We start from the raw sequence: 25,576 nt of genomic DNA on the forward strand, positions 1-25,576 counted from the left end.
CACAGCTGTGGTGTTCCAATTTTCGACACCACAGCTGTGTGCAGTCACGGTTGCTGCCTCTTTGTGCTGTTGTAGAGGCAGAATATCTCCTTCTATTGAGATAATTGGTATCTAAGGTGAACAGGTGTTTGAAGGCTCAGTATGATATGCTGAAATACCATAGTACCATGTCAGACCTTTTGACCAGTGAGGCTTCAGTTGTTGAGTCAAGCCTCACTGCAATGCATCTAATGCATGTAATTGACATTGCTCAGCTCTCCTACAAAATGTGGGGTTAGTAGTGAATGGGAACATCTGTACCCACCTCACCAAGGACACTCCCAAGTGTTATTCAAACAATCAATTCCTTTGGTGAAGTTTCACGACTTGACCTTAATTGGTCAAAAACCACTCGTATGCCTGTAGATAGTTTTGAACTCCCCAGGAAAGAGCTGAGTATGAGTATGTTGAAGATCTCTGACTCCTTCGACTATTTGGGTATGATGATTTCCCCCAAGATTGAAAACTTTTTACACCTTAATCTAAACCCTTTGATAAGCAAACTGAGGTCTAAAATTGCAATATGGCTTAGACTTCCTCTATCTAGAGCAGATAGAATATCCCTAGTTAAGATAGTGATTTTACTCCAGCTCCTATATAGTCTCAGGAATTCCCCAATATTGATTGAGGATAAATTTTTTAAACTAATTGGGGGAATTATTAATGATCTTCTTTGGGGAAGAGTGTAAGATTAAAACTGGAACATCTCTATAAGCCGATGGAAAAAGGAGGATTGGATCTTCCTTATTTCAATTGTTATTTTATATCTGCTCAGTTATGGCTATATTCCCAATGGAAGAAAAGCCCACTATGTAGGACATTGGTGAGTAAATCTGGTTATGATAACATTTTTACTTTATTGGAATCTGGGCAAATATCTAATAAGCAGCAGGATTATGGTGAGATAAGGAAACTGTTCAGTAAGTCCTGGCTCACTATTAAAGCATGGCTGGGAATAAAGGGATCCCTATGTTGTACACCCCTTTGGCACAATTATCACTAACAGGTTTTGGATGAATTAGTAGGAGATCAGTATTGGCAAAAAAAAAATTTTTTTATGTTGCACAGGTGGTGAAAAACGGAAATATACTTTCCTTGGTGGAGCTACCACAAAGAGAGAATATATCTAATTTATCATGGTTTAGGTACTTTCAGCTTTGTTCGGCACTTTCTAGTCTTGTAGATAAATCTTTGTTTGTTAGATATAGACACTTCTACACCTTTGAATGAATGAATGGGGGATCTAGCTCACAAGTAGGGATGAGCGAACTCGAACTGTATAGTTCGGGTTCGTACCGAATTTTGGGGTGTCCGTGACACGGACCCGAACCCGGACATTTTCGTAAAAGTCCGGGTTCGGGTTCGGTGTTCGTCGCTTTCTTCGCGCTTTTGTGACGCTTTCTTGGCGCTTTTTGAAAGGCTGCAAAGCAGCCAATCAACAAGCGTCATACTACTTGCCCCAAGAGGCCATCACAGCCATGCCTACTATTGGCATGGCTGTGATTGGCCAGAGCACCATGTGACCCAGCCTCTATTTAAGCTGGAGTCACATAGCGCCGCCCGTCACTCTGCTCTGATTAGCGTAGGGAGAGGTTGCGGCTGCGACAGTAGGGCGAGATTAGGCAGATTAACTCCTCCAAAGGACTTGATTAACTGATCGATCTGCAGCTGTGGATCATTGAGCTGCTGATCCTCAATTGCTCACTGTTTTTAGGCTGCACAGACCGTTTGTCAGTCACATTTTTCTGGGGTGATCGGCGGCCATTTTGTGTCTTGTGGTGCGCCAGCACAAGCTGCGACCAAGTGCATTTAACCCTCAATGGTGTGGTTGTTTTTTGGCTAAAGCCTACATCAGGGTGAAGCTGTCACACCAAGTGCATTTAACCAGCAATAGTCTGTTCATTTTTTGGCCATATACAAAATCAGGGGCAAGCTGCGCCTGTCACCAAGTGCATTTAACCCTCAATGGTGTGGTTGTTTTTTGGCTAAAGCCTACATCAGGGTGAAGCTGTCACACCAAGTGCATTTAACCAGCAATAGTCTGTTCATTTTTTGGCCATATACTAAATCAGGGGCAAGCTGCGCCTGTCACCAAGTGCATTTAACCCTCAATGGTGTGGTTGTTTTTTGGCTAAAGCCTACATCAGGGTGAAGCTGTCACACCAAGTGCATTTAACCAGCAATAGTCTGTTTATTTTTTGGCCATATCCCAGTCTAATTCTGTCACTAAATCCATACCGGTCACCCAGCGCCTAAATACTAGGCCTCAAATTTATATCCAGCTAAATCTGTCCCTAGTGCTGTAGCTGGGCGAGTTATTTAGTGTCCGTTCAAGCACATTTCTTGTTCTGGGTTGAAATACAATTCCCAATTTAGCAATTTCATAATTTAGTGGTTTCTGCTATATCAGAGCTATTTGAAATCTATCCCTAAAAGGGTATATAATATTCAAGGTGCACATTGGGTCATTCAGAATAACTTCACACACACCCGCTACTGTGTATTTCCAAGTCTAATTCTGGCACTAAACCCATACCTGTCACCCAGCGCCTAAATACTAGGCCTCAAATTTATATCCCGCTAAATCTGTCCTTAGTGCTGTAGCTGGGCGAGTTATTTAGTGTCCGTTCAAGCACATTTCTTGTTCTGGGTTGAAATACAATTCCCAATTTAGCAATTTCATAATTTAGTGGTTTCTGCTATATCAGAGCTATTTGAAATCTATCCCTAAAAGGGTATATAATATTCAAGGTGCACATTGGGTCATTCAGAATAACTTCACACACACCCGCTACTGTGTATTTCCAAGTCTAATTCTGTCACTAAACCCATACCTGTCACCCAGCGCCTAAATACTAGGCCTCAAATTTATATCCTGCTAAATCTCTCGTTAACGCTGTCCTGTTGTGGCTGGGAAAGTTATTTAGTGTCCGTCAAAGCACATTTTTTGTTCTGGGTTGAAATACAATTCCCAATTTAGCAATTTCATAATTTAGTGGTTTCTGCTATATCAGAGCTATTTGAAATCTATCCCTAAAAGGGTATATAATATTCAAGGTGCACATAGGGTCATTCAGAATAACTTCACACACACGCTTCTGTGCATTTCCAAGTCTAATTCTGTCACTAAATCCATACCGGTCACCCAGCGCCTAAATACTAGGCCTCAAATTTATATCCAGCTAAATCTGTCCCTAGTGCTGTAGCTGGGCGAGTTATTTAGTGTCCGTTCAAGCACATTTCTTGTTCTGGGTTGAAATACAATTCCCAATTTAGCAATTTCATAATTTAGTGGTTTCTGCTATATCAGAGCTATTTGAAATCTATCCCTAAAAGGGTATATAATATTCAAGGTGCACATAGGGTCATTCAGAATAACTTCACACACACGCTTCTGTGCATTTCCAAGTCTAATTCTGTCACTAAATCCATACCGGTCACCCAGCGCCTAAATACTAGGCCTCAAATTTATATCCCGCTGAATTTGAATACAATACATTGGGCCAAATAATATATTTGTTGTTGTGGTGAACCATAACAATGAGAAAAACATCTAGTAAGGGACGCGGACGTGGACATGGTCGTGGTGGTGTTAGTGGACCCTCTGGTGCTGGGAGAGGACGTGGCCGTTCTGCCACATCCACACGTCCTAGTGTACCAACTACCTCAGGTCCCAGTAGCCGCCAGAATTTACAGCGATATATGGTGGGGCCCAATGCCGTTCTAAGGATGGTAAGGCCTGAGCAGGTACAGGCATTAGTCAATTGGGTGGCCGACAGTGGATCCAGCACGTTCACATTATCTCCCACCCAGTCTTCTGCAGAAAGCGCACAGATGGCGCCTGAAAACCAACCCCATCAGTCTGTCACATCACCCCCATGCATACCAGGGAAACTGTCTCAGCCTCAAGTTATGCAGCAGTCTCTTATGCTGTTTGAAGACTCCGCTGGCAGGGTTTCCCAAGGGCATCCACCTAGCCCTTCCCCAGCGGTGAAAGACATAGAATGCACTGACGCACAACCACTTATGTTTCCTGATGATGAGGACATGGGAATACCACCTCAGCATGTCTCTGATGATGACGAAACACAGGTGCCAACTGCTGCGTCTTTCTGCAGTGTGCAGACTGAACAGGAGGTCAGGGATCAAGACTGGGTGGAAGACGATGCAGGGGACGATGAGGTCCTAGACCCCACATGGAATGAAGGTCGTGCCACTGACTTTCACAGTTCGGAGGAAGAGGCAGTGGTGAGACCGAGCCAACAGCGTAGCAAAAGAGGGAGCAGTGGGCAAAAGCAGAACACCCGCCGCCAAGAGACTCCGCCTGCTACTGACCGCCGCCATCTGGGACCGAGCACCCCAAAGGCAGCTTCAAGGAGTTCCCTGGCATGGCACTTCTTCAAACAATGTGCTGACGACAAGACCCGAGTGGTTTGCACGCTGTGCCATCAGAGCCTGAAGCGAGGCATTAACGTTCTGAACCTGAGCACAACCTGCATGACCAGGCACCTGCATGCAAAGCATGAACTGCAGTGGAGTAAACACCTTAAAACCAAGGAAGTCACTCAGGCTCCCCCTGCTACCTCTTCTGCTGCTGCCGCCTCGGCCTATTCTGCTGCTGCCGCCTCGGCCTCTTCCTCCGCCTCTGGAGGAACGTTGGCACCTGCCGCCCAGCAAACAGGGGATGTACCACCAACACCACCACCACCACCTCCGTCACCAAGCGTCTCAACCATGTCACACGCCAGCGTTCAGCTCTCCATCTCACAAACATTTGATAGAAAGCGTAAATTCCCACCTAGCCACCCTCGATCCCTGGCCCTGAATGCCAGCATTTCTAAACTACTGGCCTATGAAATGCTGTCATTTAGGCTGGTGGACACAGACAGCTTCAAACAGCTCATGTCGCTTGCTGTCCCACAGTATGTTGTTCCCAGCCGGCACTACTTCTCCAAGAGAGCCGTGCCTTCCCTGCACAACCAAGTATCCGATAAAATCAAGTGTGCACTGCGCAACGCCATCTGTGGCAAGGTCCACCTAACCACAGATACGTGGACCAGTAAGCACGGCCAGGGACGCTATATCTCCCTAACTGCACACTGGGTAAATGTAGTGGCAGCTGGGCCCCAGGCGGAGAGCTGTTTGGCGCACGTCCTTCCGCCGCCAAGGATCGCAGGGCAACATTCTTTGCCTCCTGTTGCCACCTCCTCCTTCTCGGCTTCCTCCTCCTCTTCTTCCACCTGCTCATCCAGTCAGCCACACACCTTCACCACCAACTTCAGCACAGCCCGGGGTAAACGTCAGCAGGCCATTCTGAAACTCATATGTTTGGGGGACAGGCCCCACACCGCACAGGAGTTGTGGCGGGGTATAGAACAACAGACCGACGAGTGGTTGCTGCCGGTGAGCCTCAAGCCCGGCCTGGTGGTGTGTGATAATGGGCGAAATCTCGTTGCAGCTCTGGGACTAGCCAATTTGACGCACATCCCTTGCTTGGCGCATGTGCTGAATTTGGTGGTGCAGAAGTTCATTCACAACTACCCCGACATGTCAGAGCTGCTGCATAAAGTGCGGGCCGTCTGTTCGCGCTTCCGGCGTTCACATCCTGCTGCTGCTCGCCTGTCTGCGCTACAGCGTAACTTCGGCCTTCCCGCTCACCGCCTCATATGCGACGTGCCCACCAGGTGGAACTCCACCTTGCACATGCTGGACAGACTGTGCGAGCAGCAGCAGGCCATAGTGGAGTTTCAGCTGCAGCACGCACGGGTCAGTCGCACTACAGAACAGCACCACTTCACCACCAATGACTGGGCCTCCATGCGAGACCTGTGTGCCCTGTTGCGCTGTTTCGAGTACTCCACCAACATGGCCAGTGGCGATGACACCGTTATCAGCGTTACAATACCACTTCTATGTCTCCTTGAGAAAACACTTAGGGCGATGATGGAAGAGGAGGTGGCCCAGGAGGAGGAGGAGGAGGAGGAGGAAGAGGGGTCATTTTTAGCACTTTCAGGCCAGTCTCTTCGAAGTGACTCAGAGGGAGGTTTTTGGCAACAGCAGAGGCCAGGTACAAATGTGGCCAGCCAGGGCCCACTACTGGAGGACGAGGAGGACGAGGATGAGGAGGAGGTGGAGGAGGATGAGGATGAAGCATGGTCACAGCGGGGTGGCACCCAACGCAGCTCGGGTCCATCACTGGTGCGTGGCTGGGGGGAAAGGCAGGACGATGACGATACGCCTCCCACAGAGGACAGCTTGTCCTTATCCCTGGGCAGCCTGGCACACATGAGCGACTACATGCTGCAGTGCCTGCGCAACGACAGCAGAGTTGCCCACATTTTAACCTGTGCGGACTACTGGGTTGCCACCCTGCTGGATCCACGCTACAAAGACAATGTGCCCACCTTACTTCCTGCACTGGAGCGTGATAGGAAGATGCGCGAGTACAAGCGCACGTTGGTAGACGCGCTACTGAGAGCATTCCCAAATGTCACAGGGGAACAAGTGGAAGCCCAAGGCCAAGGCAGAGGAGGAGCAAGAGGTCGCCAAGGCAGCTGTGTCACGGCCAGCTCCTCTGAGGGCAGGGTTAGCATGGCAGAGATGTGGAAAACTTTTGTCAACACGCCACAGCTAACTGCACCACCACCTGATACGCAACGTGTTAGCAGGAGGCAACATTTCACTAACATGGTGGAACAGTACGTGTGCACACCCCTCCACGTACTGACTGATGGTTCGGCCCCATTCAACTTCTGGGTCTCTAAATTGTCCACGTGGCCAGAGCTAGCCTTTTATGCCTTGGAGGTGCTGGCCTGCCCGGCAGCCAGCGTTTTGTCTGAACGTGTATTCAGCACGGCAGGGGGCGTCATTACAGACAAACGCAGCCGCCTGTCTACAGCCAATGTGGACAAGCTGACGTTCATAAAAATGAACCAGGCATGGATCCCACAGGACCTGTCCGTCCCTTGTCCAGATTAGACATTAACTACCTCCCCATAACCATATATTATTGGACTCCAGGGCACTTCCTCATTCAATCCTATTTTTATTTTCATTTTACCATTATATTGCGATGCTACCCAAAGTTGAATGAACCTCTCCTCTGCCTGTGTGCTAGGCCTAAATATATGCCAATGGACTGTTGCAGTGGTGGCTGACATGAAGCCTGATTCTCTGCTATGACATGCAGACTAATTCTCTGCTGACATGAAGCCAGATTGTCTGTTACGGGACCTCCCTCCTCTGCCTGGGTGCTGGGCCTAAATTTATGACAATGGACTGTTGCAGTGGTGGCTGACGTGAAGCCTCATTCTCTGCTATGACATGCAGACTGATTCTCTGCTGACATGAAGCCAGATTGTCTGTTACGGGACCTCTCTCCTCTGCCTGTGTGCTAGGCCTAAATATATGCCAATGGACTGTTGCAGTGGTGGCTGACGTGAAGCCTGATTCTCTGCTATGACATGCAGACTGATTCTCTGCTGACATGAAGCCAGATCCTCTGTTACGGGACCTCTCTCCTCTGCCTGTGTGTGTGCTGGGCCTAAATATATGCCAATGGACTGTTGCAGTGGTGGCTGACGTGAAGCCTCATTCTCTGCTATGACATGCAGACTAATTCTCTGCTGACATGAAGACAGATTCTCTGTTACGGGACCTCCCTCCTCTGCCTGGGTGCTGGGCCTAAATATATGCCAATGGACTGTTGCAGTGGTGGGTGACGTGAAGCCTCATTCTCTGCTATGACATGCAGACTAATTCTCTGCTGACATGAAGCCAGATTGTCTGTTACGGGACCTCTCTCCTCTGCCTGTGTGTGTGCTGGGCCTAAATATATGCCAATGGACTGTTGCAGTGGTGGCTGACGTGAAGCCTCATTCTCTGCTATGACATGCAGACTAATTCTCTGCTGACATGAAGACAGATTCTCTGTTACGGGACCTCCCTCCTCTGCCTGGGTGCTGGGCCTAAATATATGCCAATGGACTGTTGCAGTGGTGGCTGACGTGAAGCCTCATTCTCTGCTATGACATGCAGACTGATTCTCTGCTGACATGAAGCCAGATCGTCTGTTACGGGACCTCTCTGCTCTGCCTGTGTGCTAGGCCTAAATATATGCCAATGGACTGTTGCAGTGGTGGGTGACGTGAAGCCTCATTCTCTGCTATGACATGCAGACTGATTCTCTGCTGTCATGAAGCCAGATTGTCTGTTACGGGACCTCTCTGCTCTGCCTGTGTGCTAGGCCTAAATATATGCCAATGGACTGTTGCAGTGGTGGGTGACGTGAAGCCTCATTCTCTGCTATGACATGCAGACTAATTCTCTGCTGACATGAAGACAGATTCTCTGTTACGGGACCTCCCTCCTCTGCCTGGGTGCTGGGCCTAAATATATGCCAATGGACTGTTGCAGTGGTGGGTGACGTGAAGCCTCATTCTCTGCTATGACATGCAGACTAATTCTCTGCTGACATGAAGCCAGATTGTCTGTTACGGGACCTCTCTCCTCTGCCTGTGTGTGTGCTGGGCCTAAATATATGCCAATGGACTGTTGCAGTGGTGGCTGACGTGAAGCCTCATTCTCTGCTATGACATGCAGACTAATTCTCTGCTGACATGAAGACAGATTCTCTGTTACGGGACCTCCCTCCTCTGCCTGGGTGCTGGGCCTAAATATATGCCAATGGACTGTTGCAGTGGTGGGTGACGTGAAGCCTGATTCTCTGCTATGACATGCAGACTAATTCTCTGCTGACATGAAGACAGATTCTCTGTTACGGGACCTCTCTCCTCTGCCTGTGTGTGTGCTGGGCCTAAATATATGCCAATGGACTGTTGCAGTGGTGGCTGACGTGAAGCCTCATTCTCTGCTATGACATGCAGACTAATTCTCTGCTGACATGAAGACAGATTCTCTGTTACGGGACCTCCCTCCTCTGCCTGGGTGCTGGGCCTAAATATATGCCAATGGACTGTTGCAGTGGTGGCTGACGTGAAGCCTCATTCTCTGCTATGACATGCAGACTGATTCTCTGCTGACATGAAGCCAGATCGTCTGTTACGGGACCTCTCTGCTCTGCCTGTGTGCTAGGCCTAAATATATGCCAATGGACTGTTGCAGTGGTGGGTGACGTGAAGCCTCATTCTCTGCTATGACATGCAGACTGATTCTCTGCTGTCATGAAGCCAGATTGTCTGTTACGGGACCTCTCTGCTCTGCCTGTGTGCTAGGCCTAAATATATGCCAATGGACTGTTGCAGTGGTGGGTGACGTGAAGCCTCATTCTCTGCTATGACATGCAGACTGATTCTCTGCTGTCATGAAGCCAGATTGTCTGTTACGGGACCTCTCTGCTCTGCCTGTGTGCTAGGCCTAAATATATGCCAATGGACTGTTGCAGTGGTGGGTGACGTGAAGCCTCATTCTCTGCTATGACATGCAGACTGATTCTCTGCTGTCATGAAGCCAGATTGTCTGTTACGGGACCTCTCTGCTCTGCCTGTGTGCTAGGCCTAAATATATGCCAATGGACTGTTGCAGTGGTGGGTGACGTGAAGCCTCATTCTCTGCTATGACATGCAGACTGATTCTCTGCTGACATGAAGCCAGATTGTCTGTTACGGGACCTCTCTCCTCTGCCTGTGTGCTAGGCCTAAATATATGCCAATGGACTGTTGCAGTGGTGGCTGACGTGAAGCCTCATTCTCTGCTATGACATGCAGACTAATTCTCTGCTGACATGAAGCCAGATTGTCTGTTACGGGACCTCTCTCCTCTGCCTGGGTGCTGGGCCTAAATTTATGACAATGGACTGTTGCAGTGGTGGCTGACGTGAAGCCTGATTCTCTGCTATGACATGCAGACTGATTCTCTGCTGACATGAAGCCAGATCCTCTGTTACGGGACCTCTCTCCTCTGCCTGTGTGTGTGCTGGGCCTAAATATATGCCAATGGACTGTTGCAGTGGTGGCTGACGTGAAGCCTCATTCTCTGCTATGACATGCAGACTGATTCTCTGCTGACATGAAGCCAGATTCTCTGTTACGGGACCTCTCTCCTCTGCCTGTGTGTGTGCTGGGCCTAAATATATGCCAATGGACTGTTGCAGTGGTGGCTGACGTGAAGCCTCATTCTCTGCTGTGACATGCAGACTAATTCTCTGCTGACATGAAGACAGATTCTCTGTTACGGGACCTCCCTCCTCTGCCTGGGTGCTGGGCCTAAATATATGCCAATGGACTGTTGCAGTGGTGGCTGACGTGATTTGAAGCCTCATTCTCTGCTATGACATGCAGACTAATTCTCTGCTGACATGAAGACAGATTCTCTGTTACGGGACCTCTCTCCTCTGCCTGGGTGCCGGGGCCTAAATATCTGAGAATGGACTGTTCCAGTGGTGGGTGACGGGAAGCCAGATTCTCTGCTATGGAACCTCTCTCCAATTGATTTTGGTTAATTTTTATTTATTTAATTTTTAATTTAATTCATTTCCCTATCCACATTTGTTTGCAGGGGATTTACCTACATGTTGCTGCCTTTTGCAGCCCTCTAGCTCTTTCCTGGGCTGTTTTACAGCCTTTTTAGTGCCGAAAAGTTCGGGTCCCCATTGACTTCAATGGGGTTCGGGTTCGGGACGAAGTTCGGATCGGGTTCGGATCCCGAACCCGAACATTTCCGGGATGTTCGGCCGAACTTCTCGAACCCGAACATCCAGGTGTTCGCTCAACTCTACTCACAAGGTTAGGATTGCTCAATTATCTAATATATAAAGCGGAGTGTATGTGTGTGTGTATGTCCGCTAAAAGAATCTGAACCGCTGCATTTACAATCATGAAATTTAGCACACAGAAACATCAGGTGTCCGGGAAGGTTTTAGAACAGGTCTCAGCTCTCTAGGTTCCTGAGATATTCCCAAAAAATGCACTAGCCAATAGAAGCTTGGTCACATGACCCTTATCAGCCAATAGAAGCTCTCAGATCCTTTAGCCTCCACATACAGTTTTACTTCCGGTTTCCATAACAACCCAGCCATTTTTCTTCACTGCTATAGATGAGCTTTAAAGGAAATCTGTCACCAGGATAATCGCTTTTGAAGTAAAGCTATGGCCTAATAGCAGTTAGTACCTTATTTCAAGATGTGCCTTTGTTCCAGCAATAGATGTTTGTATCCTCTGAAAATCCAGTGTATTTGAAATGCAAATGAGCCAGTAAGCTGCCCAGAGGGGCGTCACTCTTGCAGGAAGGAGCCCAGACACCCCCCCTGCCACAATAACCACCCTCAAAAGACTTAAAACCCCGCCCCCAGGTCCCACTAAGCCACACCCTTGATCCAGTTAGATCACGACCACTTTCACTCCTGAGCCGACAGGGATTTAAAAAAAAGAAGGTAAAAATCAACTTCTGTCAGCTGCAGGGGTGGGAGGGAGGGCGACTTTCTCCCTGCAGCTCACACTCAGACAGTACAGTGCTGCTGTCTTAGAGTGAGCTGTTCAAAAGGACACGCCCCTGATTAGGTTAGACCATGCCCCCTCCCACTCCTCAGCCGACAGATTGAAAAAAATGAAGTTAAAAATCAACTTCTAGGTCCCGCAAAGCCACACCCAGATCTGGTTAGGCCACACCCCATCCCACTCCTGAGCCGACACGGATTGAAAAAATGAAGGTAAAAATCAACTTCCGTCAGCTGCAGGGGTTGGAGGGATGGTGACTTTCTCCCTGCATCTCACACTCAGACAGTACAGTGCTGCTGTCTTAGAGTGAGCTGTTCAAAAGGACACCCCCGATCCAGTAAAGGCCACTGTTAAGGGGGCGGACCCCTGTGGAGGTCGCTGTCAAGGGGCTGGTATTCTCTGAAAGTCACTGTTAAAGGGGAAGGCTGCTGTAAAGGTCAAAGTTAAGGGGGTGGGCTGCTGTGGAGGTCCAATTTTAAGGGACGGGCACTGTGGGGGGTTAGTGTTAAGGGGTGGGGTGCTGTAGATGTCACTGTTATAGTGGATACTGTCGATATATTTTAATGACACACACAAACATTAAATGAAATAGATTAAATATACCCGAGCGAAGCCGGGTCCTTCTGCTAGTATAGATTATTAGTTAAAGCATTATTTAACAATATAAATTCTCCTTGTCAAAAAGCTTGGAGAACTGAATGTCCAACGATACAAGTAGATGACTGGGAAACTATATTGTCTAATTTAAGATTAGTGTCTTGCAATTTTAACCACGTTTTGGTTCAATTTAATAGCTTACATAGAATATATGTCACACCATTATGGCTTAACAGATGTGGTTTGAGAGATATATCTAATTGTCCTTGGTGGGATTCACCTGGGGCACATTCTTTGCACATGTTTTGGTTTTGTATCCTTCCTTATAGAGACACATCGCAAAGGGGAGGGTGGGTTGGGAGGGTATTATAGGTAGGGGTAAAAAAGAAAGAAAAGTAATAATGATGTGGAAGATGTATCAGAATAATTGTTTGATTTTCAATAAGAAAATAAAATAAAATAAAAAGGACAGAAGAGAAAAGTTAATCATGACTGAAGAGGCTTTCTTTTTATTTCAGCAATTGTGGAGGTCTCTGCACTTGGACTTCCATTGATAAAAATGTCTGACATGTCATTATTAAAGGACACCTTAGATTTTAAGTGCACAAGAATGCGTGTCCTATCAGATTCTCCAGTGGACCCAGGCCTAGCCATAGTATCAAAGCTACTTTCAAACTGGCATTTTGGTTTCCATTTGTGAGATCCGTTCAGGGCTCTCATAAGTGGTCCAAAAGAGATCAGTGTTGCCCTAATGCATTATGAACGGATAAGGATCCGCTCAGAAAGCATCAATTTGGCTCCTTTCTGCCTCCATTCCGCTTTGGAAGCGGACACCAAAACGCTACTTGCAGTGTTTTGGTGTTCGTCTGACAAAACCGAGCCAAACGGATCCGTCCTGGCACACAATGTAAGTCAATGGGGACGGATTTGTTTTCACTGACACAATATGGCACAATAGAAAACTGATCCGTCCCCCATTGACTTTCAATGGTGTTCAAGGCATTTTGGCTATGTTAAAGATAATACAAACGTATCCGTTCTGAACGGATGCATGCGGTTGTATTATCTGAACGGATGTGTTTGCGCAGATCCATGACAGATCCACACCAAACGTGAGTGTGAAAGTAGCCTTAAATAGATTGTCTTATCTCAAAGACCCTCTGGCAAACAGCATATGAATGGCTATCCTTGTAATACATGAATAGAATAGCACATTCCTATATTACCTGCCAGACTCCCCATGCACATAGAATGATCTGAAGTGGTCTCTATAGTAGTAATCTAGAGAGAAAAATATCCAGTGCTTCAATGGAAAGTCCATAAAACAATTTCTTTATAATTTAGTCCATTTTAAAATATGTCTACACATTGATCCAAGCCATACAACAGCTTACGTGTTTCAGCACGTGCACAGAATGGGTCAGAGCGGAGCCTCTGTTTACTATCAGATCTTTGCTTTGACTCACCGAGAAGTTTTTAAAAACTCCCCTTTTTTTTCCTCTACCATTTTTTCTCAAAGTAGTAAATCAGCCTATAATGATAATTGCTAGGGAAACGTGCCATGTAGGGCTGTGAAAATTAGATTGCATTCTCTATATAAGCAGAATTTTTAAAAGCTCTAAAAAAGATCTGAATTCAAGGTTTCATTTATTGCCATGTTTTTAATTTTGCCTGTAAGTGCTTAGTACAGTAAGTTTCCAAAGGGATATTGTCAGAATCTATTAACACATTTTGTTCCTCTACGTCGCGGACAACTTTTTTATGCTGATATGCGGATAGCACATTTGGGTAATAACATTTGTCTTTGCTAGACTGCTTTCTGATTATTCTGTCTGTTTTCTTTCATGGGTACTCGGTTTCATAGTCAAGTCATAATATTCATTTTTCCATTGAATGTCAATCATCCTCAGACTCACAGCCCTTTGCTGCTACCTGCTGTTCATCTTGATTAGGAAAAAGCAAATCATATCACTGAATCACAACTTATCTAGGGCAAAGGATAACTATGAGCTGTATAACCAACTGTATAACCGGTTTCAAGCCTGATAGTCATCCTATTATTGACAGATTGCTGGGTGGGACTGGGGAAGACCTGGCTGTCATGGTACGCATTGGCACCAATGACAAAGTCAGGGGGAGATGGAAGGTCCTTAAAAATGATTTTAGGCAACTAGGTGAGAAGCTCAAGTCCAGGACCTCCAAGGTGGTGTTTTCAGAAAAACTATCAGTGCCACGAGCGTCACCAGAGAGACAACGGGAGCTTAGGGAGTTAAATAAGTGGCTCAGAAGCTGGTTCCAGAAGGAAGGATTTGGGTTCATGGAGAACTGGGCCGACTTTGTCGGTCGTTTACAGGCTCTACTGTAGGGATGGGCTGCACCTTAATGGGGAGGGTGCAACTGCCCTGGGGGAAAAAAATTGTTAAATGGCTGGAGGAGCTTTTAAACTAGGATCTAGGGGAGGGTGGGGAGTCATACTAATAAGGGAGTAAATAGTGTAGATAGAGAGTTAGATATAGAAGGGGACAGTGAGGATTTAGTGGGGGCTGGGGTTAGCGAGGCAAGTAGGGAGAAGACTGGGCAGAACTATACACCGATGAAAAATAGAACTGCTGGTAACAAGAACCTGTTACATACAAACATCAACCCAGGTAACCAAAAAATCATGGATATTCACTTTACAGGTGATAGTAATTTAAAATGTATATTCATAAATGCCAAAAGTCTAGCTAAAAAAATGGGGGAGCTGAAGGCTATGCTACTAGAAGAACACATCGATGTAGTTGGTGTGGCTGAGATATGGTCGGATTCTTTGCATGACTGGGCTGGTAATATTGAGGGTTTTGCACTGTTTAGAAAAGACAGGGTCAATAGAAAAGGTGAAAGGTAAGTGTGAAAGAGGCAATTGTGCGTGAGGATGGTGAGGATGTGGAAACCTTATGGGTGGACGTTAAAAGGGATATAAACACTGAAAAAATAATACTTGGTGTAATTTATAGACCCCCTAACATCACAGAGGAGATAGAAGCTCAACTGTATAACCAAATAGAGCGGGCTGCACAGGCTGGTACAGTGGTCATAATGGGAGATTTTAACTTTCCAGACATTGACTGGGGTCATGTTTCTGCCTCAACTGCAAAGGGGGGAAAGTTACTCAGCTTCAGGTAACAAGTATAAAAGGCTAAAATTAAACCCACCATTGCTTACAGCTACTGTAAAAAGGGCAATAAATGACAAAAAATGGCATTCAAAAAATACAAATCTGTGGGGTCAGATCTAGCCTTTTAATTTTACAAAGGGCTTAACAAAATCTGTAAAAAGAAGATAAAATTAGCAAAAATACAAAACGAACAGTAGATGTCAAAAGAGAGCAAAACAAATTCCCAAGAATTCTTTAAGTATATAAATAATGGTAAAGCGGGAGTAGTCACTGAAGATAAGGAAAAGGCAGAGATACTAAATGTTTTTTTTGGGTTTTTTTTTGAGAAAGGAGCTGATATCTGTGGTGCTGGGGCTGTTAGCACATCCAGTTATATACTTAATTGGCTAACTGTAGATATGGTCCAAGCTAAGTTAAATAAGGTTCTTAAAGAGCTCAGTGCAATCATTGATGTACCCCTGTTTATAATTTTTAAAGATTCTCTAGGAACAGGTACAGTGCCAAGTGATTGGCGCAAGGCAAATGTGGTGTCCATATTCAAAAAAAGATCTAGGTCCTCCACAGGTAATTATAGACCTATAGGCTTGGAAAGTTTTGTATTTTAATAGGATTAAATAATTGGTTGAGGGACCATGTCCAGAGAGTTGTGGTCAATAATTCCTATTCAGAATGGTCCTGGGTTATAAGTGCTGGGCCCTCTATTATTTAATTTATTTATTAATGATATTGAGGAGGGGATTAATAGCACCATATCTATTTTTGCAGATGACACTAAGTTATGTAGTACTGTACAGTATATAGAAGATGTCCATAAAATACAAGCTGACTTGAACACAGTAATCGTTAATTTCTAACGATAATTTGTTTTCCCTTAGTCCTAACAGCAGCACAGATGGGTTAACTGCCCCTGTGGACTGGTAGGACCGGCGGAATTTTTAATGAGCCCAAGAACCAATAAACGATCTTCAGCTCCCTGAAAGGGAGGAGATCACCCCCCAGCCCACCGTGTCTTTAACAAGTATGATGTAAATTAGGGAGGGATATTTGTGTGCTGCTGTTAGGACTAAGGGAAAACAAATTATCGTTAGAAATTAACGATTCCCTTACGTCCTACCAGCAGCACAGATGGGGAGATAGCAAGATAAAACCCCTAGGGAGGGTCCTCATGCCTGGCAGAAGTAAGAACTGTCTGCCCGAAAGCCGAAAACTCTGCCATCCTAGCATCTATCCTATAATGGGAGATGAAGGTTGACTCAGAGCTCCAGGAGGCCGCCTTACAGATCAACTCTAAGGGGAGAAGGCTTCTTTCCGCAACCGAGGTGGAGACCGCCCTAGTAGAATGGGCTCTCACAAACTCGGGAGGATCTAAGGTTTGGGAGACAAAAGCTTCCTTAATGGCCTCCTTGATCCAGCGACTAATGGTGGCTTTAGATGCTTTACGGCCTTTAGACTTACCGGCAAACAGGATAAGGAGATTCTCATCTATCCTGAGCTCTCTGGATCTATCCACATAGATCTGGAGGCATCTAGAAATATCCAGCGGATCTCTAGCTGGAGTATCAGAGGAGGAGGCTGTAAACAAAACTGGTAAGGAGATTACCTGGTTGATATTCTGAAAAGTAGGCACCTTAGGTCTGAAGTATGGTAGAAACTTCAGGAGTACTCTGTCCTGTAAGAAAATAATATATGGATGAATTGCAGAGAAAGCCTGCAATTCAGAAACTCTTTTGGCTGAGGCTATAGCCAGAAGAAAAACCATCTTTAAAGTCAAATATTTGAAATCAACCTCCTCCAAAGGCTCGAAGGGGGAAGATGCTAGACCCCTGAGCACTACTGAAAGATCCCACTGGGGAATGGGTTTCAGTATAGTAGGCTTTAGTCTTTCCGCCCCTTTCAGGAAGCGTTTGATGAGTGGATCCCGAGAGTATGGCCTGTTGAGACAGGCCGAGATGGCACACATTTGTACCTTCAAGGTAGCTGGAGATAGGCCTCTATCTAATCCGTCCTGAAGGAAATGTAGTATCGCAGGAAGGGGCGGATCTGCAGACGCCACCTGTTTGGAATCACACCATGCCACGAAGATTCTCATGATCCTGGAGTAGGCCTTGTTTGTAGACTCTGCTCGGGAATGCGACAAAGTTCTCAGGACCGACTCGGAAAGCCCTTCTATGTTGGGAAGGGGCTGATCAACCTCCAGGCTGTCAGGTTGAACCTGTGCAGATCTGGGCAGAGGTGAGTGTCCCACGACACCAGGGTCTGCTCCGGGGGGAGTCTCCAGTATTGTCCCCGACTCATCTGAATGAGCTGGGTAAACCAGGATCTTTTGGGCCAAAACGGTATGATGGCTATTACCGAGGCCTGATCCTGACGGATTTTCATCAATACCCTCGGTATCATGGAAAAAGGAGGGAAGATGTAAGCCAGCCTGAACCTCCACGGTATCGACAGAGCATCTATCGCCAGGGGGTTGTCTTCCCGGTACAGGGAACAGAACCTCAGCACCTTGGCGTTGAACCTGGTTGCCATGAGGTCCACCTCTGGCATACCCCAACTGTGAACTAGCTGCCTGAAGACCTCCGGATGCAGAGACCACTCCATGGTCGGTAATCCTCGACTTAAGCGGTCTGCTATCATATTGAGGGAACCTCGGATATGAACGGCAGATAGATGGGAAAGGTTCAGCTCTGCCCACCGAAGAATCACCCCGATCTCTGATAGAAGGGGTAATGACCTTGTGCCTCCCTGCTTGTTTATATAGAGAACCGCAGTCATATTGTCTGACTGGACTTTCACCGCTTTGCCCCGAATCTGAGGGGCGAAGTGAAGGAGGGCTAGCCGGATAGCTCGCATCTCGCGAAGATTGGAAGAAAGATGCCGCTCCAGGGGGGACCAAGATCCCTGCACTTGGGATCCGTCCAGGTGAGCGCCCCAGCCTACAAGGGACGCGTCTGTAGTCAATATGACCCAAACTGGTTGGGTCATAGACTTCCCTGCTGGCAGTCGAAACCACCATCTGAGGGAATTCCGGGTTTGACCGGACAGGGAGCACAGGGAATCTAGCCCCGCAGGGCTGCCGTTCCATAAGTGTAAGACCTCCGACTGAAGAGGACGGAGGTGCCATAGCGCCCAAGGGACTGCGTCCGCAGCCGCTGACATGAGCCCCACCATCTTCATGAGAGTCCGAATAGAGACTCGACGAGGGACATGAAGGACCTTTGCCAGGTCCTGAATCCGCGCTTTCCTTTCTTGAGTCAACCGGAGGGACATCTCCACAGAGTCGACCACGAATCCTAAATATTGGATTGAAGATGATGGGCTCACATTCGACTTCTGCCAGTTGATGATCCAGCCTAGGCGGAGAAGAAAGGAGATTGCGATCTGAAGATGGTGGGTAAGGATCGGAACTGAAGAGGCTATGAAAAGCCAATCGTCCAGATAAGGAATGATAGTCAGCCCTTGGAGTCTCAATGCTGCCACCACCGATACCACCACCTTGGTGAAGATAAGGGGGGCAGAAGAGATTCCGAAGGGGAGCGCGGTGAACTGAAAGTGCCTGCGAACCCCTGAAATCTGGACCGCGATCCTGAGAAATTTCCGGAAGGCGGAATGGATCGGGATGTGAAGGTAAGCATCTTTGAGGTCCAGGGTAGCCATGACATCCCCGAGGTTGAGGATATGGGTGACTGACCTTATGGTTTCCATACGAAACCTTGTTTTCCTTATAAATCGATTGAGAAATCTCAAATCGATGATAATCCGGAGGTCTCCCGTCTTCTTGGGAACCAGGAACACTGGTGAATAAATGCCTAGGCCTCTCTCCCCTGCCGGCACCTCCTCTAGGGCTCCCTTGGAGATATAGTCCTGGATGTAAGATTCCAGGACCACTTGTTTGGCCGGCCCGAAGTTTCGTGTAGCGACGAATCTCTCTGGGGGGAGAGAGAGAAAGTCTACCCGGTACCCGACGGAGACCAAGTTCAGAACCCAAGGGTCTGCGATCAACTGACTCCAGGAGTCTTTGAAAAAGGAGAGACGGCCCCCCACGGGTGTTTGGGGGAGTGGTATGGGAAAGTCTAGAGGAGACACTGCAGGGGCAGCAGGGCTTATCCAAGAGCCTCGAGGAGGCCCATAGTCAGGAGGGTTTTGCCTCCTTGGCGGGTTTACGGGAGCGCCTCGAATACTTACGAGACGGTCCCCCCCAATCTCTGCGCCTAGATTGCTGCCCCGGGCGTCCTTCGCGCCTCTTTCCCTGCCTGGGGCGTCCCCGAAAGGGCTGCTGGGGGAGGCTCTTCCCCTTTTTGTCGGAGAGCCCCTCCATTATCTTGTCCAATTCGGACCCGAACAGCCTGTTTGGTTCGAAGGGGAGCCCACAGAGGTTGAATTTGGACGCGTTGTCCGCGATCCAGGGTTTCAGCCAAAGTGGTCTGCGGGCAGCCGAAACTAAGGCCATAGTTTTGGCGGCCAGCTTCAGCTGCATCTGGGTGGAGTCAACTAGGAAGTCCATAGCCAGGTTGGCTGATTTGAAGGCTGCCAGGATATCATCCCTGGATACGCTCTGGTCCACGTCTGTTTGGATCTGGTTGAGCCTAGAGCGTAAATAGGTGGCCACTTCAGTGGCCGCGATTGAAGTTGACGCGGAGGCAGCGGCCGCCGCATAACTCCTCCTAAGGGTGCACTCTGCCCTCCGATCAAGAGGGTCCTGCAGACTAGACCCATCGTCTGCGGGGACTAGAGTGCGCCGGGACAACTTGGCTATAGCCATGTCCACCTTGGGAACGGAACCCCACGATTCCACCAAGGGTTTAGCCATCGGGTACATGAGTTTAAACTTTCTGGTGAGAACTGGGCCTTTCTCAGGTTTGCGCCATTCTGTGCGCATCACAGAGAGAAGGGTCTCATCCGCTCTGAAGACACGCTGTGTCCGTACGGCGGGATCGGAGGACTCCCCAATGTCAACATCCTGGTCCCCCGACCTGATGGACTTAAGTAACTTCTGCGTCTTTTCTGGAGGGAAAAAGCAAGAAGTATTTTCTTCTTCCTCAGAAGAAGACCCCACCGACCAGGGGGTAGGTCTTTCGAGTGGTGCGACTGGAGCGACCACATCCATGGGAGTCTGAGAGGGTGCTGGTAACCTCTCATTGAGTAAATGCACCACTCCCTTAATGGAATCATCCACGTATGTCTTCGTCCACTGAAACATTTCCTGCATCGTGGGTTCCGTGGATGTCGTGCGACAACTCTCACACCTAGAATAGGGACAGCCGTCGTCTAGGGGCGTGTTGCAATCAAAACACGCCAAATGCTTCCTCTTGGCCCCAGACTTTCGCTGATCCGGATCCCTGGGGGAAGCCATAGTCTGTAATTGGAAAGAAAAGACAGGTCATAACACCTAAAAAAATTGGAGGTGGAGAAACAAGACCTTAAGGGGGCCCACCAGCACTAGAAGAAAAATAGAGCTGCAGCAGAGGAACACACAAACCCACGTCAAGCAATACTACTAAGGATATCACAAGGCGCAGGGAACTCTGGAGCTAGCTTGTCAAAGCGATGCAACCAGAGCACTGAATGACAGGCTCTGGGCGCTTAAAAGGAGAAAGCCCCGCCCCCTGGGCGGGTCCCAGATCGTGAATAGCCCAGATATATAAGAGAGCCAAATACTGGCTCAGCCTGCTGTAGATAGCTCCCCTGGTTCATCCTGGATCCCAGGATGTATATAGGGGAGCAACTTTAATCAGGGAGGTGAGGATAAAACCTCAGATCGCGCTGCGAAGAAACCGGAAGTGACGTAGCGCACCAAGTGCGCGTCACTTCCGGAAGATGGCGGCGCCCATAGAGCCGCATGCATGCGGCGATGGGAAAGAACAGACACCAGAAAAAACTGAAAGGAGAGGGGAGGGGGACACCCCACTCCCCGACGGTCCCCAGCGCAATCAGCCTAAAATAAAGGCAAAGAAAGAGAGCCAAAAAACGGGGCGATCCTATATAGACGAAAGGAGCCCCTGACACTCTCAGCTCCCTGAAAGGGAGCGATACGCCAGTCCAACCTGTCCAAAGGACAGAAAAAAACACGGTGGGCTGGGGGGTGATCTCCTCCCTTTCAGGGAGCTGAAGATCGTTTATTGGTTCTTGGGCTCATTAAAAATTCCGCCGGTCCTACCAGTCCACAGGGGCAGTTAACCCATCTGTGCTGCTGGTAGGACGTAAGGGAATTGGGCATCAACTTGTCAAATGAGGTTCAATGTGGATAAATGTAAAGTTATGCATCTTGGTAGTAATAATCTCTGTGCTTCATATTTCCTAGGGGATGTAACATTGGGGGAGTCACTTATAGAGAAGGATTTAGGTGCCTTTACAGATGGTAGATTAAATAACAGCATACAATGTCAAGCAGCTGCTTCTAAGGCTACCAGGATATTGTCAAGCATTAAACGAGGCATGGACTCGCGGGGCAGGGATGTGATATTACCACTTTACAAAGCGTTGGTGTGGCCTCATCTGGAATATGCAGTTCAGTTCTGGGCACCAGTCCATAGAAAGAATGCTCTGCAGCTGGAAATGTACAGAGGAGAGCGACCAAACTGATAGAGGGCATAGTGATTAAAAGAATTACATTTATTTAGTCTTGAGAAGAGAAGTCAAAGGGGGGACATGATTAACCTATACAAATATATAAGTGGACCATACAAAAAATACGGTGAAAAACTGTTCCATGTCAAATGCCCTCAAAAGACAAGGGGGCACTGCATCCGGAGAAGAAAAAGTTCAGTCTCCAGAAGCGTCAAAACTTCTTTACTGTAAGAACTGTGAATCTGTGGAATAGACTTCCTCAGGACGTGGTCACAGCAGGAACAGTGGACAGTTTTAAAAAGGGTTTAGATGATTTCTTAGACGTAAATGACATTAATGCTTATGAAAATGTGTAGAAATCTGAGTCTCACTTCCTTCTGGGATTCGCGCCCCCAACATCCCTTGGTTGAACTTGATGGACTTATGTCTTTTTTCAACTGTATGAACTATGTAACTATGTAATTAGGAAAGTACTTTACTTACAAACCTACCACATACTTATTTGATAATGGTGCAGATGTCAAGGCACTTATGAGAAAGCCAAGATGCATTTACTTATAAGAATCATTCTTACAAATGAATGTGCTGTTACCAATACAGTGCTGTTAGTGAGCAACTTTTTCTGTGTAAATCCTTCCCACAAGTTCAGAACAAAGTTTCCTCTTAATAGAACCAAGTCCCACTCATAAACTGTTCCAGAACAGTTTTCTCTTGTGGACAGTGCCAGAACAGTGCTCCCCATGAGCAGTGACATGACAGTGCTCCCCATGAGCAGTGACATGACAGTGCTCCCCATGAGCAGTGACAGAACAGTGCTTCCCACGAGCAGTGACAGAACAGTGCTTCCCACGAGCAGTGACAGAACAGTGCTTCCCACTAACAGTGACAGAACAGTGCTCCCCATGAGCAGTGACAGAACAGTGCTCCCCATGAGCAGTGACAGAACAGTGCTCCCCATGAGCAGTGACAGAACAGTGCTCCCCATGAGCAGTGACAGGACAGTGCTTCCCATGAGCAGTGACAGGACAGTGCTCCCCATGAGCAGTGACAGAACAGTGCTCCCCATGAGCAGTGACAGGACAGTGCTTCCTATGAGAAGTGACAGGACAGTGCTTCCCATGAGCAGTGACAGGACAGTGCTCACCTATGAGATGAGCAGTGCCAGAAAAGTGCCCCTCTATGAACAGTTCCTGAGCAGTGGCCTCGATGAACAGTATCAGATCAGTGCTTCCCCATGAACAGTGCAAGAATAGGGTTCGCCTATGAACAATGTCAGAACAGTAGTATACCATGAGCAGTGCCACCCTATGAATAGTGCTCTCCCCTCCCCATGAACAGTGTCAGGAAAGTGCTCTCCCAGGAACAATGTCTGAGCAATGCTATCTCCCCTTAAGTGACAGAACAGTGCTCTCCCAAGAACACTCCCAGGCCAGTGCTTCCCCATTAACAGTGCCAGTGCAGTGCTCTTCCGTGGACACTGCCAGAACAATGATCCTCCATGAACACAGCTAGATTAGTACCCACCTATGAACAGTGTCAGAACAGTGCTTCTCAATGAATGGTGCCCCATTAAACAGCATTATTAGCATGTCACTTATAAACTGTACCTCAAGACTGCACCCATAAATTGTCAGCAAAGAAATAGATTGTCTCTACACATTTAGATAAGGCAGCCCTCATCTTCTTCTGTAGTCAATTAATTGTTCACCGCAGTCACACATACACACCCACACATATACAAACATATGCACATGCTCAAATGCCTGTAGCAGCTGCTCCTATGTTTTCCCCTACTTTCCTGCCAAACCACAGTAGGCCAAAAGGAGCAAACACACTTCAGCAGCAGGACTGTAGGGATGAGCACAGAGCAAAGATGATGAAAAGATTGCACTAGAAAGAAGGGGCTTCAGTGAGGAAGGGGAAGGGGTGTCTTATGTCAAAAACAATGATTGTTCAGGCAACAGTTGGCTATACATTTGAAACATCATATAAGTCAGTGGAGAGACAGTTATTAAAAAGTCGTTGGAGGAGAGATTGATTGTATTAAGGGAGTAATGTGGCTTTTGACTGATGACACTGTAACAGATATTATCACAAGATGCTATTGTCCATATGATATGAAGGCATCAAGGTTGTTGGGATAAGGGCATTGTGGTAGGCACTGAAGCTGGCTGTGTTATGGTAATGCTGGGTCTGTTACTGTTATTGGAGAATATTAGTTAATCTTTGGGAGCTCAGTGACAGTATTATTTGTAGCTGATGGTTCCATCTATCAGCCTGATTCATACGGATGGGTTTCTATGTATCCATTTGACTCTACAAGATCCACTCACTTCTATACTCTTGCCATAACAGGGCTCATCTTCTAAGCAGTAGTCGTAGATTCAAGGTTGAAGATAATAAAGAGCGGCACTCACCACGTTGAAGTTCAACACTTTATTTTCATCTTTAAAATGCATGCACAGCTTGGCCACTGGCGTTTTGTGCATACTGATCTTCGTCATGCCTCCGACGTCATGATGCTGGCGATCGCACCAATATATGGCCCTCCTGCCACCATCACCATGGTTACAATACACAACTTAAATGCAAGTCATATGAACACAGCTAAATCGTTTGCATTAGTTTTTATTGTCCATTTAGCCTCCTTCTGTAACAATAGCCAATGTCTATCGCCACCCTTTGTAGGCATGTGTACAACTACAATACCTGTATAGGTCAAAATATCACTGTTTCCGACATGTTCTATCAATTCTGGTCTCTATTGACCTCTTATGTTCTTTGAACCTTACATATAGGCACCTTATGGTTTTCCCTATATAGAACCTACCACATGGGCACCGTACAAAATAAACCATGTATTGTGTTTTACATGAGATAAACTGCTTTACTATAGGCTGAATCCCTGCTATACTCAAATACTTAGAGGATCATTTACTATCCAGAAATTTGCCTATAAGGGGTGGGTTCACATCAGCATTATGTATTCTGTTATGGAGTTAACAGAAAATAACAGAATCCATAAGACGAAAGTCAAAACAGAAGCCTTTAAGAGACATTTTGTTTTGATCCCTTATAATACAAGTCTATAGGCAGCATAACGGAAGTAAACCAGGACGGATCCGTTTTGCTGCCCATAGACTTGTATTATGACGGAATGCAAAACAGAAGCCTTTAAAAGGCACTCCATTTTGCTTTCCGTCATAATAGAAGTCTATGGGAATCATAACGGATCCGTCTGGTTCCCGTTATGCAGAATGGACAAAAAAGTAATGTCGACAGGACTTTGTTTTCTGTCTTGCACAACAGGAACCAGACGGATCTGTTATGATTCCCATCGACTTCTATTATGACAGATCAAAATGGAAAGTCTCTTATAGGCTTCCGTTTTGACTTCTGTCTTATGGATTTCGTTATTACCATGTTATAACAAAAAGCCATAACGGAATACATAATGCTGATGTGAACCCCCACCCTAAGGCGCATTTCTGGTGCAGATTGCTGTGCAAAAGTTATTCCCCTGCCATGCCAGGTCTAAAAAAAAAATGGGCGTAATCATTGTGGGCAATTCATAATTTTTTATGCCTGTTTTAGGCATAGAAAATGGTCCAAATGTAAGGGAGCAAGTAAGCTGGCTTACATTTAGACTGGCGAAGGATACGTCGAAGTTACGTAGAGGGCGGTGCCTCTTCATAACTTTGGCGGATCCACCATCAGCTATAGGTTGTTAAGACTGGCGTGTAAAACGCTGGTCTTAATAAATGAC

At 47.0% G+C, this 25,576-nt stretch overlaps 1 protein-coding gene across 1 annotated transcript in view; it reads left to right on the top strand.

Annotated features, from left to right (window-relative positions):
- GRPR (gastrin releasing peptide receptor) overlaps window positions 1-25,576 on the top strand; it is a 295,798-nt gene that overhangs the window by 222,879 nt on the left and 47,343 nt on the right. The window lies entirely within an intron of this gene.

The sequence above is a fragment of the Bufo gargarizans genome, chromosome 3, assembly GCF_014858855.1.
Source record: "Bufo gargarizans isolate SCDJY-AF-19 chromosome 3, ASM1485885v1, whole genome shotgun sequence".
NCBI lineage: Eukaryota > Metazoa > Chordata > Amphibia > Anura > Bufonidae > Bufo > Bufo gargarizans.